Source organism: Pelobates fuscus, chromosome 6 (genome assembly GCF_036172605.1).
Source record: "Pelobates fuscus isolate aPelFus1 chromosome 6, aPelFus1.pri, whole genome shotgun sequence".
Taxonomy (NCBI): domain Eukaryota; kingdom Metazoa; phylum Chordata; class Amphibia; order Anura; family Pelobatidae; genus Pelobates; species Pelobates fuscus.
In genome coordinates this window covers 48,827,601-48,840,873 of record NC_086322.1, presented here as the reverse complement: position 1 = coordinate 48,840,873, position 13,273 = coordinate 48,827,601, and the positions used below count along the sequence as shown (strand labels likewise).

Sequence of the window (13,273 nt, the reverse complement as noted above, 5' to 3'; positions counted from 1 at the left end):
CGAGGAGACCTAATGCGCATGCGCGGCAATTCCGCGCATGCGCATTAGGGCTCCCCATAGGAAAGCATTGAAAACTAATTTCAATGCTTTCCTATGGGGATTTGAGCGACGCTGGAGGTCCTCACACAGCGTGAGGACGTCCAGCGGCGCTCTAGCACAGGTTTCCTGTGCTCTGGACCAGGAAGAGACCTCTAGTGGCTGTCTAATAGATAACCACTAGAGGTGGAGTTAACCCTGCAAGGTAACTATTGCAGTTTATAAAAAACTGCAATAATTACACTTACAGGGTTAGGAGTAGTGGGAGTTGGTACCCAGACCACTCCAATGAGCAGAAGTGGTCTGGGTGCCTACAGTGTCCCTTTAATGAAGCAATTTTGGTGTACAGACTATATTCCTGCAGTGGTAATGCTCAATTCTCTACCACTTATGAGTTAAATCACTTTATGTAGCCCTAGGACACCTTCCTGCATGTGACTTACACAGCCTTCAAAAACACTTCCTGTAAAGAGCCATCTAATGTTTACACATCCTTTATTGCAAATTGTTTCATTGTAGAATTTTCTTTTTATTTATTTTTTTTTTTTTATCTCCTACTCTGTTAGTAGCTTGCTAGACCATGCAGAAACCTCCTATGTGTGACTTAAGTTCAATTTACAAAACAGAAGATAAAAATTAAACCATGCCTAAAGCTGCATAAACAGAAAGAAAAGTGATTCAACTCAAATGGCAGTAAAATGTCAGAGGCATGATCTATACCCAAACCTATTCTCCTCTCCCCAGCCCCCCCACCTCTGAGCGGTGGGTGGGGGCCATACATAAAGGGGGGGGCCCTATTGCCCTCCCTCTGGCCCCCCACCTCTGAGTGGCGGGCCCTAAATAACAATAAGGGCGGTGACCTGTTGTCCTCATCCTCCACCCAGAGGTGGGATCCGGGGGGGATCCTCATAATCCTTTAGGTACCTCCCACTTATTGTCAATTATGTCCCCTACCCACCACTCAGGAGTGGGGGCCGGACTATAGATCCCCCCCCTAATTCTCACTAAGGGCCTCCACCCGCCACTCAGGGGTGGGCTCTAGGTCCCCCTTCAGTTTAATAGCCCCCACTCTCGCAGCACACTTTTTTTTTTTTTTTTTAACCCCTTAAGGACACATGACATGTGTGACATGTCATAATTCCCTTTTATTCCAGAAGTTTGGTCCTTAAGGGGTTAAACAGTGAGCATAGCGAGTAGGGACATTCAAGAGATTTCAATCTCCCTTATGCCATTATGGGATATAGAGTGAGAGAGGACTTGGGGGCTTAGGGAGTGGCAGGGAGCGCTGCTTCTATCTTTTCATTTTACAAGGAGGGAGCTGCGCGCCAGTAGCTCCCTCCTTGTAATAAACTAAACGAATGAACAAACTGTAACGGACCGTTTCGCTCACAAGAGGATAAAAACCGTTTAGGCGATAATCCCCTTCCAGATAGACAAGCAGCTACTGCAATCACCAACCTCCCGAACTCCAAACTGCACAAATCCCCCACTCCCGAACAAGAGACACACTTGAATTCCCCAATCTCCCGAACTGGAAACACACGAACACTGGAATAGCTGAACAGGAAAAGCATACAATCCGCTTACACTCCTGGCAATCAGCATACAATCCAATTCCCCCAAAATACGAGACGACACTTCGGTTTGAGGGTCAAGCAAAATCTGTTTATTGAGGGCTACCTGCCCCTGTATTTATGCAGGTCTCCCACCTGGTGGACACTCCCCTAGGGGACCAGATGGAAGACTGTAACAGCGGACAGACAAGTAGCATTTCAGGACATACAGCAGTAAAACATCCCCACAATGCATCCTGGCTTCCATTCCTCTGCCCTGGAGATAATTGAGAAGTAATTCAATTATCTCCCAGGACAAAGGCAAATCGCCATTATGCACGTGGGGACACAAAGACAGAAAAACACCATAAAATACATAAAGTTATATTTTACATATAACACACAGACATGCAACATATCCCCAGATAGCTCAGGTCTGAGTGCACATTATTAGGTTAATGGCACTCAGACCACACGAATACAGTTTAATCGCCATGGAGCCAAAGTCTTTAATTACACGAACAGGCTCCATGGCAGGCTATCTGGGTTAAAACATTCACATAAAATAAACTATCGAAGTTCCAGGTGTTTGGCTAAATTGTCCCGAATAAAAACCAGGGGGCTGGAGGCTCAGCGGTGCCTGCACGTAAAAGTGTCCGCTTTTAGTGCATGAAAGCCGGGCAGAAAAGCGCTGGCTGCCCAAGGAGCTCCAGAACACCGCCATCGTGTGGCGGCTAGGTGTAACCGCGACCACCCAGTAACAATCAATTAAGCTGCGGTTAACCGCGACTTCAGGGAGATCGATTGGAGGCACACGCCAGCTTCTGGGTGGCCAATTAACGGCGCCGGCCGGCTTCCCACGGCTCTGGGGAGGCTGAAAAAAGGTTGTTTGTTCGGTAGATAGAATCTACCGAACGGCTGTGCAGAAAGGAATGAATAAACCTTTCTGCACAGTAAAATTAACTGTTTAACTGCCGGTCTATAATCCAAAAGGCAGCAGGCAGGCAACCAGGCTTCTCCAGTTCACTGTGGCGAGGTTGGTTCTGTTCGCATGTCCAAGTGTTTAACTGGTTATGCGCAGATGAGGTGTCCCACAGCGCCTTCATCTACCCACACAAAGATGGCAGCGCCCAGGACCTAGGTCCAGACAGAAAAGATTTTTTAAAAAGTGGTAATCTGGTGGGCTTATGGGCAGTCTAGGGGGTCAATTAGATGTAGTAGAGTTGGGAGGGTGAAAAAAAAATAAAAATGGGATTCGGCCATGATAGTGCCGCTTTAAGGGGCACAATAAATCACGATGCTACCATATTTTAAGAGACGTGCTTAGCATACATACATGACACATCAAATAGTAGATCCCAGGCAACTACTGACAATCCTTGGCAGAAGCAGTGCTTCCTTCTTAAAGGACCACTATAGTGCCAGCAGAACAAACTTGTTTGTCATCAGGTCCCCCCCCACCCTCATGGCCCCCTTCAGCCACTTACCTTAATCCAGCACCGGGCTCCCTGGGTGCTGGTGACATCTCCTCACCCTGCCGACATAAGTGCTGAATGCGCGACAAGAGCCGCGCGCGCGCATTCAAACTGCCTATTGGAAAGCATTACTCAATGCTTTCCTATGGACGTCAGCATCACCTCAGTGTGATTTTCACACTGAAAGTCACGGAAGCGGCCTTCAGTGGCTGTCAGGGAGACAGCCACTAGAGGCTGGATTAACCCTCAATTAAAACATAGCAGTTTCTCTGAGCTAAAGTGGTCTGGGTGCCTATAGTGGTCCTTTAAGAGCAATAGTGGACCTTCTTACAGTGCACAGGCTAATGAAGCATTTGCTCTATTAAATATCACATGGGGTATTTTTACATTGAATAATAGGTCCCAAAGTAATACCATGTATGTAATGTCCTGAGGGAAAAAAAAAAAAAATTTTAAGGGACACTCCTGGCACCCAGACTACTTCTGCCCATTGGAGTGGTCTGGGTACCAACTCCCACTACCCTTAACCCTGCAAGTGTAATTATTGTAGTTTTTATAAACTCCATCAGACAGCCACTAGAGGGACAAAAAGTGTTTTAAGCGACGTTGGACATCCTCACGCTATGTGAGGACCTTCTGCGTCGCCGAAATCCCCATAGGAAAGCATTGAATAATGCTTTCCTATGGGGAGGACTAATACGCATGCGCGGCCACTGCCGTGCATTTGGTCTCACCCCCCGGCTCACATTGGCAGGGTAGGGGAGCAGACGGAACCTGACCCTGCACCGAGGGACATCGGCACTGGACTCCGGTAAGAAGGGGTTTTTGGGATGGGGGGGTGGGAGGGAGAGGGGCACTGTTTTTTTACTGGCCCTTTAAAGCAGCTAAGTCACCTTGGGTCTTTGCATATTTTAGAAAGATCATCAATGGTGACATAACCATACGCCTGAAGGTGGGGGGGGGGGAAGCATCAGCTCTGGATTCAGGTAAATGACTGAAGAGGTTTTAACCCCTTCAGCCATGTGGGATGGTGGCTCCTTAAAAACAAACAAACAAAAAAAAAAGCTATAGTGCCAGGATTTGTTTTAAACTATTTGATATATTACAGGAGAGACAGAGCCATAACATTTCTAGCATCATGACCACTTAAACGAAACGTACAAAGTATGTAGGTCTGACAATACACAAAAAAGTAATTAACCCCAGACTGAAACCGGTCAACTCTACGCAAAGTTGGGCATTGAAACGACTGGTATGGAATAAATGGAAGACTCCAAGCAATAGAACCACTATAGTCCATTATAGTGGTTATGGTGCTGTGCCAATCCAATCACAGTGCTCTGTGTCATTTTACAAGCGTGGGAAAGTTCTTGGGAATTTTCCCACGCTGTGTAAAATGACAAAGAGCACTCTGATTGGCTTAAACCCACCAATCAAAGTGTTCTTAGCCTAATTGCAGGGCGGGGCAAGGCTTTATAAGCCTTCCCCACCCCCCCCCCCACCCTGCACGGAGCCCTCCATGGGTGAAGATGGATTATTTTTTTTGCGCTCGGGGTTTTTTTTTTTTTCGACCGATTTTTTTATTTTATTTTTAGTTCGACGGGTATGATGTTTTTTTTATTTGGCCTTTTTGGGGGCTGAAAAATGAAGATTTTAGAAAAAAGAATGGCAAGTTTAATTTTACAGGTTAGCTATTTTATTCCCCCCTCACCATTTTTTAGGGTGAGGGGGGTAGGTAGGGGCATTTTTATTTGGGTGGGTGACTAGGGGACCCCTAGTCACCTTGATGGGGGGGGGGAATTTACTTAGTGCCCCCACCCGCCGCCCAGGGGTGGGGGCGGGGGGAGGACAGTAGTTCCCCCCCATTATCATTATGGCCCCCACCCGCCGCCCAGGGGTGGGGGCCGGGGGAGGACAGTAGGTCCCCCCCCCCCCATTATGGCCCCCACCCGCCGCCCAGGGGGGAGGACAGTAAGTCGTCCCCCCTTATTACCATTATGGCCCCCACCCGCCGCCCAGGGGGGAGGACAGTAGGTCCCCCCCCTCATTACCATTATGGCCCCCACCCGCCGCCCAGGGGTGGGGGCCAGGGGGGGGGGAGGACAGTAGCCCCTCTCCCCCCCCCCCCCCCCCCTTATTACCTTTTTTTTTTTTTTTACAGTGAGCAGCCACAGGCTGCTCACGGTTTAGTGGACATGCCCCTACTCGCGGTATAGCGAGTAGGGGCATTGGGGAGATTTTAATCTCCCTTATGCTATTATGGGGGTCATATTGACCCCCATAGAGTGAGGGGGGGGACCTGGGGGGTTTAGGAAGTGGTGGGGAACACAGCTCCCTGCCGCTTCTGTCTTTACATATTAAAAGGAGGGAGCTGCACGCCGGTAGCTCCCTCCTTGTAATAAACCGAACAAACAAACGAACACTGATATTCGGTGTTTGTTTGTTTTTTTTCTATTCATTCGTCTGATGAATGAATAGGTGAAATTCCCGTTCGCATGTCCAGGTGTTTCACTGGGCATGTGCGGGAATCTCAGGGCTATCTAGTGTGGGCAGATGACGTGTCCCTCAGGGACTTCACCTACCCACACAAAGATGGCGGCGCCCTGAATAAAGATCGGGGCAGAAAATAAAGAATACAAAATAGGTAATGTGGGGGGCTTAGGGGCATTTGGAGGTCAATTGGATGTAGTGGAGGCGGGTTTAAAAAAAAAGGGATTCGGCATGACCGTGCCGCTTTAAGGGGTTAAACTGAACAAGGAGCTACAAATCAGCTTAAAGCGTCATCTGATCGCTCTAAGCCAATCAACAGCACCCCAGCCTGCAAAATTCTGCAGATTTTTTGAAAATGGTTGTCGGAGATGGGGCAGAGCAAAACGGCACTTAAGAGATTTTGAACAGCTTAATGCCTAAAAGGTAAGCCAGTGCCAGGGACCTCATGGCACCATAACTTAATTGTGATGGAAGTCGTTATAGTGCTTGGAGTGTTCCTTTATTTCCAGGTCTAGTAGCTTGCTCTACTCCAGCTCCAAAGTGGGATGGGGTCTTATAATCTCATATGAAAACCTCATGGTGTGTGTGAGAAATGGCAATTTCTTCCTGAAAATCCTTCCTGCTCACTGATGGTCTGCAAATACTGGACATAACTTTGGAACCCAATTTGTCATGGTCACCAAGGAGGTTTTTGGTTTTTTTTGTTCCCCCTCCCCCCCCCCCCCTATTTGAATCTATACTCTTATTAAAAGTATTTGTACTCAGCAATTATCTGTGCAGCCTGAAACAACTCCTCACTCATGCAGTTCTGAACTTTCCCCATTAAGCTCAGCCATGGAAGGTGGAGCCACTGACTGGGGCAACTCACACAGCCCTCAGCCATGAAGCAGCATGGCATAGCGACTGGAACATGATAACTCCCATCACTCTCAGGCAGGTCTATCTATCCTGACAGACAGACAGCTGGCTCTGACCAGCACCCTGTACAAGGTCTGGTCAGGATTGTGGGTCAGTCTGAGAGTTGGGGTCCCCTCCCCAGACAGGGCTACTGCATGGCATTCTGGGAAATGCAGTCGTTGTTAATAGCCAGCTCTGTACCACCCTGTCAGGAACACCCCGGTACTGGGAATGCCAGCCTTGCCTGGGGACTGCAATGCCCAGACAGCCTGGGCGTAAGAGCCATATAATCATATATATCAGGGAACCGTGTGTGTGAGGTGATAGATACACATTATCTGTCATTATAAACCCGAATGATCGCTGGGTGCCCGGTTACCTGTCGGCTGCTGGTCTGTACCGGTCCGCACGCCTGGATGCCTCTCTGCGGCTCTGACGGGCAAGGCTCGCAACTGCTGCTATTTGAATCTGGACAGTTGGCAAAAACTCTCCAATCACAGGCGCCGGCTCTCCCTGAGGTCATCGCGCCGATACGAACGCGCCAATCAGAGAGCGGGGCAAGTCCCCGTGGACGCGCTCCACGTTCAGAAGTGAATACAGGAGTCCTAGCGCGGGAGCGCGCTTTATGTTTACAGACACAGACAAACACACACAAAGAGCTACAAGGCTATACAGTGTATTATATTATTAAATGAGGGGCTATACAGTGTATTATATTATTAAATGAGGGGCTATACAGTGTATTATATTATTAAATGAGGGGCTATACAGTGTATTATATTATTAAATGAGGGGCTATGGGGCTATACAGTGTATTATATTGTTAAATGAGGGGCAATACAGTGTATTATATTATTAAATGAGGAGTTATACAGTGTATTACATCATTAAATTAAGAGCTTTGCGTCTTTACAGTGTATTATATTATTAAATGAAGGGCTATACAGTGTATTATATCATTAAATGAGGGTCTATACAGTGTATTATGTTATTAAATAAAGGGGCTCTACAGTGTATTATATCATTAAATGAGGAGTTATACAGTGTATTACATTATTAGAAATTTTTTAGAAATGGGCCATCTGGACGACCCATTACCACACCAATTACCATACCACACTCGCAACAGGGGTCGTGGGAGAAGTGCAACAAGGAGAAGGCGATTCTAAATAATAGTTTACAAATAATCAACCTTTCATCTCATCTCCTCACTACCCAAGAAACAAATGTGCTCTCAAAGGGCCTCTCTTTTGTGCCGGTCCCGCCCTTTAACAGATTTATATGGGTTAAAGACCTACATTTATTTGTTAGAAAGTTAGCCTTCTGTAAATATCATCAAATCAGAACTGACAAAAAGCTAAAAGATTTGGGTCTCATTGATAAAGACTATGATTGTCTTATGACTTTAATATCTCTCCTGGATGAGAGCGACGCAAACACCACGTTACAACAAACAAACTTAAAACCTCAAAGTCGCTTTACACCTAATCTGGGGAATTTTAAAAATATTGAATTATTTTTAGAGTCAGTCAAATTTGCAATAGAGAACATAAATCATAAGGATTTGAATTTCTTTCCCAATATGAATCTCACAAAATCTGAGAACAAAGCCCTCCAGTCTCTAAAACTGGATACCACAATTACGATCAAACCGGCTGACAAGGGAGGGAATATAGTCATTTTGAATTCAGCAGACTATATAAAAATTACTCTCAAGATTCTAGATGATAGAGATACGTACCATCTTCTCAGAACAGACCCCACCAATACATTCTTACAGGACTACAAAGCAATTTTGGACATGGGCCGCAGTAGAGGGGTGCTATCCAGAGATGAATACGATTTCATCCTGAATAAATTCCCCAGGATAGCTACCTTCTACTGCCTGCCCAAAGTCCATAAAAGCCAGATTAATCCCCCTGGGCGCCCCATAGTTTCGGGTGTTGATAACCTTACCCAAAATGGTAGTATTTATCTGGATAAGGTTCTCCGCCCATTTGTGGAATTGTTACCCTCCTTCATTCAGGACACCAAGCAAACTTTGGTTCGTCTGTCAAGTCTAACAGTGCCCGAATCAGTGGCACTCTGTAGTCTTGACGTTGAAGCATTGTATTCATCCATACCACACAAGGGGGACATTCAACATGTTAAATTCTACCTGGACAAAAGGGGTCCTGACCTTAATGATCACTCTAATTTTGACTTGGAACTCCTTGAGTTTATCCTCTGCCACAACTACTTCCTCTTTAATGAAAAATTCTACCATCAGGTACAGGGCACTGCGATGGGGACGGCTTGTGCCCCATCGTATGCCAATCTCCACCTAGGTTGGTGGGAGGAAGTAGTTGTGGCATCTGATGTTTTTTCACCATACAGGCCCTTTATTCATCATTGGGCCCGTTATATTGATGATATTTTGATTTTGTGGACAGGTAGTAGGGAATCTTTTGATGAATTTGTATCCCTACTCAATATTAATGAGTTTAACCTACATTTCACTTCGGAATTTGGGGGCAATACACTTAATTTCTTGGACCTTACGATCATGGTCAGTGGTAATTCCATCACCACTACGTTGTATAAAAAGCCCACATCTTCTAACAGTCTCCTTCGTTGGGAGAGTTTTCATCCCCAATCCCTTAAACGTAGCATTCCGACGGGGCAATATCTTAGGGCCCGTAGGAACTGTAGCGATGTTGAAGATTTTAAGCTTCAGGCTAACTTATTGCGACAACAGTTCAAAATTAAGTGCTATCCTAATAAATGCCTAAAAAAAGCCTATAGAAGGGCTTTAGAGGCAGACAGAGGCACTCTGCTATCTCCAAAAAAAGTGGATACCTCCATCAAACCTCAAGCCCCATGGATGATAGCCACTTACGATTCAGGCTGGGAGGCTGTTAAGCTCGAGATCCAAAACTTCTGGCCGTGTCTGTTGGATGATGTTCACCTTAAAAGGCTCTTAGGGCCAAATGTGGATATGGCGGCACGTAGAGGCAAAAACCTTAGGAACCTTTTAGTCCCAAGCCATTTCCATCGTTCACCCACACGCACCTGGCTACATACCCCTATAGTGGGATCATATCAATGTGGCCATTGTGTCGCGTGTAAGTACATCAAGCGTGACTCTAAGTCTATTATGGATAGCGATGGGAAAAAGGCTTTTGGGATTAAATCCTTTTTCAATTGCAACACCGCTGGTATAGTCTATCTCCTTACATGCACCTGTAAGCTACAATATGTAGGAAAAACTTTTAGACCGTTTAAGGAGCGCATTAAGGAGCATGTTAGATCTCCAAAACTACCTGTTGATACTCCCATAGGTCGTCACCTGAAAGACTTCCATGCGGGCAATCCGCAGGGACTCCGGTTCTGTGGATTGGAATTGGTGCGCAAGGATAAACGTAGGGGCAACTATGACAGATTTCTGAGACAACGGGAAAGCCTCTGGATTTATTAACTTCGAACACTTCACCCAAAAGGTCTCAATGAAGGTTTTTCTTTTGCCCCTTTTATTTAAAAACACTGCAATGTCTTGATAAATTGTCCATTATCATTAATATCATCTATTTCCACCATTACTTACTACTTTTCAGTTTTGCGATTTATTAGTTATTTGCACCAATATTACATGATATGTGAATATGGATATATTATATTACTTCACTTTTCATTCATTCATTCATTTATCCATCTCTCCTTTCATTTTACCATTAATGGAGTACTTTTCAATTTGCTATCAAAGTCACTACAGGATTTCTACTCTAACGAATTCTCTTTGAATCAATATGTATTCTCCCTCTTTATATTTGGAGTTCACTCTATTCTCTATTTTAACCACACTGTGGGGCTCATGTTTCTATGCCCTAATTTATTATTCTAGTTATATAATTTTGAATACCCCTCTAATGTTGTTTTCTCTGGGCTCATTATATTCACTACATGATAGAGTTTATGAATGTCAGGGTACCTGTAGTCTCTACCTCTGATAAGAGGAGAGACTTAGACGTTTTCCCGGTCAGAAGGGCTGTTTCCTCCGTTCCTCGCGGTTCCTCCGGTCGGTTACACGCCGGCCGCGAGGGATCCACGCCTTTTTATGACGTGACGCTCAGTAGCCGACGTCACGACGCCAAGCCGGCTCGACCTGTCACTCAAACCCTGAACACGAACCAGGACTAGTCGGGGGCGTGATTACCTCCTAGAACCGGGGTATTTAATAGAGCTTGCCGCATTTGCTCATTGCCCTGTCGTGGTTCTAGCCAGTCTAGTCACTCAGTGCTCTTGTATGTCTATTGTCTCTTTGGTTCTGACCCGGCTTGTTTGTATCACTCTGCTTATCTCCGTTATCCTTTGACCCGGCTTGTCTCTCGCTTACCTGTCTTCTCGTTCCCTCGACCTCTGCTTGTCTCTGACCATTCTCTTCTTACTCCTTACGTTAAGTCCGGCCATTCTAAGGTCCGGTATACGTACCTACTACACTTTGTACTCTGCGTGTTGGATCCCTGTCCCGATCCTGACATTACGACAGGGCCAATGGATCCTGCAGGTACAAGTAGTCAGCTTGGTCCTTCCGATCCTAGGTTTGACGCCATGGAACATAGAATGGATCAGATGGCCTTAGCGCTACAGGCGTTATTATCTCGTCCTAATAACCCACCAGAAGAGATGCGTAATAATTCTATCTTCCCTGTAAGTTCAGGTTTAGAGGTAGCCACTGTAGGTGCCTCCTCCCGTATTACCCCACCTGTACGTTATGGTGGTTCTCCTGAGAAGTGTCGAGGTTTTCGAAACCAAATCAGTATCCACTTCGAATTACAACCCCGTTCCTATCCTACAGATAGGGCGAAGGTCGGATTTATTATCACCTTACTCATTGAGAAAGCTCTGAGATGGGCCAATCCGTTGTGGGAAAACGATAATCCGTTAGTATATAATTATAATGCCTTTGTAGCTGCTTTTAGAAGAACTTTTGACCCTCCTGGTAGAAAGGTCAATGCAGCCAGATTACTGTTGCGCCTTAGACAGGATAACCAAACTCTTGTGGAGTATGCACTAGAGTTCAGGTCCTTGGCGGCAGAAGTTAAGTGGAATGAACAGGCTTATATAGACGTATTTTTAAACGGATTATCAGATGTAATACTTGATGAGGTTGCTACTAGAGAGCTTCCTGAGAATTTGGAGGATTTAATTTCTTTTATCTCTCGCATTGATGAACGCTTAAGAGAGAGACAGAACACTCGAGATAGAACCTGTAGACCTTCCTTCAAACTAGCTCCCTCATTTCTAAGCCCTGAGATCAAAACCTTACCTTTTCCAGAACCTATGCAGATAGGCAATACTCATCTCTCAGAAGAGGAGAGACAGTACAGGAGAAGGGAGGGGCTGTGTATGTACTGTGGAGTCAGAGGTCACTTACGCCTAAATTGTCCTAACCGATCGGGAAACGCTCGCACCTAAGTTTCTCTAGAGGACAGGCCTTGGGTGTTTCTATTTTGTCCTCTACTCATAATTATAAAGATCATAGGCTTGTGCTACCCGTTTCCTTAACTTGGGAGGAGGGAGTAGTAGAGACTGTGGCATTGATAGATTCCGGAGCTGCTGAGAGCTTTATCGACCAAGTTTTTGTCACTAAGCACACTATTCCATCTCAGTTAAGGGAGACGCCCTTGGCCGTTGAGGCCATAGATGGTAGACCTTTAGTTGAGCCTGTGATTTTTCGTGAAACCATACCCGTTAACTTAACTGTTGGTATTTTACACGAGGAAGACATATCTCTGTTACTCATTTCATCTCCTTCTGTTCCCATAGTCCTGGGGTATTCTTGGTTAAAGAGACATAACCCTATTATTGATTGGGAATTAGGGGAGATAATCTCATGGGGTCAGAATTGTCAGGAGAAGTGTTTACAGAAAGTCTCACCGCTTTGCATAGTTAATGCATCCAATCAGTCTACCGACCCTACTGAAGTACAAATACCGCCTCTGTATCTGGACTTAAAGGCGGTATTTGACAAAAAGAAGGCCGATACTTTACCACCACACAGGTCCTTTGATTGTAAGATTAATCTACTCCCTGGTACCATGCCTCCCAGGGGCAATGTATACCCTTTGTCTACCAAAGAGAACTTAGTCCTAGAGGAGTATATTCGTGAAAATCTAGACAAAGGATTTATTAGGAGATCTTCCTCCCCTGCCGGGGCTGGTTTTTTTTTTTGTTAAAAAGAAGGATGGTACGCTGAGACCTTGCATTGACTACCGAGGTTTGAACAAAATAACCATTAGAAATGCCTACCCGATTCCTTTGATTACCGAGCTCTTTGATCGTTTAAAGGGTTCCAAGATTTTCACCAAGTTAGATCTCAGAGGGGCATATAACTTGGTGAGGATTCAGCAGGGTCACGAGTGGATGACGGCGTTCAACACTCGATATGGGCACTACGAGTATACCGTAATGCCTTTTGGCCTCTGCAACGCGCCGGCAGTATTTCAGGACTTGATCAATGAAGTTCTTAGGGAGTTTCAACATGACTGCGTTATTGTATACCTGGATGATATTCTTATACATTCTAGGGACATTGAGACTCACCACAGTCAAGTCAGAAGGGTTTTGCGTAAACTTCTTCAACATGGCTTGTACTGCAAACTGGAGAAATGTAGTTTTGATCAGTCTCAGACAAACTTTCTTGGTTATGTGATTTCTGGGGAAGGGTTTAAGATGGATCCGGATAAACTCCAGTCCATTTTAGACTGGCCCTTACCTAAGGGACTCAAGGCCATTCAGAGGTTTATTGGATTCTCCAATTATTATAGGCGCTTCATTAAGGGT

General features: G+C 45.5%; 1 protein-coding gene across 1 annotated transcript in view; it reads right to left on the bottom strand.

Annotated features, from left to right (window-relative positions):
* Positions 1 to 6,882, bottom strand: part of TACC3 (transforming acidic coiled-coil containing protein 3) — a 30,435-nt gene extending 23,553 nt beyond the window's left edge. The window contains exon 1 of the mRNA XM_063457667.1: positions 6,831 to 6,882. The gene's annotated coding sequence lies outside the window, so the exon portion shown is untranslated. The remainder of the gene's footprint in view (positions 1 to 6,830) is intronic.
* Between the last annotated feature and the right edge of the window lie 6,391 nt (positions 6,883 to 13,273).